At 35.6% G+C, this 1183-nt stretch overlaps 1 pseudogene; it reads right to left on the reverse strand.

Moving 5' to 3' along the window:
• Positions 1–215: 215 nt before the first annotated feature.
• On the reverse strand, positions 216–304 carry LOC112210249 (U6 spliceosomal RNA; annotated as a pseudogene).
• Between the last annotated feature and the right edge of the window lie 879 nt (positions 305–1183).

Consider the following 1183-nt stretch of genomic DNA (forward strand, 5'->3'; position numbering starts at 1 on the left):
TATACTAACCTATTTAATTGTCATACACTTTTCAAATAATTATTCTGGTTTCTTATTTTTAAGAATAGACGTTAGTAAACCACCAAGAAATAAATAATTAGCCCCTTTTCAAAATTTTAGGCTTACATTATGACTGTATAATATAAATATCTGAAAAAAAGGGTATGGAAAAAAATATGGAGCTAAGTACGAAATTAAGCGCACTCAGTATGCTGAAAAACTGTTGTTCTGTCCTTGCGCAGGGGCTATGCTAATCTTCTCTGTATCGTTCCAATTTTAGTATATGTACCGCCGAAGCGAGTACGACTATTTTTGCTTTTCAATAATTCAGAAGACCATAGTAATAATCTCAGATTCGTTGAGCTCTCTAAAAAGTTTGAGAAACATGTACCCCGAACATCCACTCATAATTCAATCTTTTCTAAATAAGAATTCAATCTTTTCTTCAAAAATTATCACAGCAAGGTAAATCCATTATTTTCATATGGGCTCCAAGCCACATTGGCATTGTTGGTAACGAGATCGCAGACAAAGCTGCCAGAGAGGCACTCACGCTCCCTGGCCGAGGCACCGCCGTTCTTACCCCATCAGAACTCAGTACACCCCTTAAATCACAAATATTTGAATAATGGCAGGCCAAGTGGGATAAAGCTCTCCCAGTAAATTAAAAGAAATAAAACGATCAGTAAAACCATGGTCGACATCCTACCGCAACAGCCGCAGGGAGGAGGTTGCTCTGGCCCGCTTGAGAATAGGTCATACTCTCCTCACGCACTCTCACCTGATCAGAAAACTGCCACCTCCAACGTGCAAATATTGTCAGTCCATTCTTACGATTAGACATATTTTCGAAGAGTGTACTCACTATTTGCCAACAATAAATAGGATAGGACTGACCCCAAATTTATCAGAAACTCTCGCAGATGAGGAAGCTAAAATTACACGAGTATTTGAATTTTTGAAAGCACATCGCCTTCTTTATAAATTATAACTCCTCTTCGATTTTTATGTTTTTTATTTATTTTATTTTATTTTTTTTTTTTTATTTTTCAATTTTTTTTATTTTTCTATTTTTTATTTATTTTATTATTTTTTTTTTACTTTTATCATCCCATAGGCGTTGATGACCAGAGGGTTTTACGCCTTTAAGCAGCAATCAACAACAACAACTGTTGTTCTGTGG

Source organism: Halyomorpha halys, unplaced genomic scaffold (genome assembly GCF_000696795.3).
Source record: "Halyomorpha halys isolate HHAL.00 unplaced genomic scaffold, Hhal_1.1 Scaffold380.1, whole genome shotgun sequence".
NCBI lineage: Eukaryota > Metazoa > Arthropoda > Insecta > Hemiptera > Pentatomidae > Halyomorpha > Halyomorpha halys.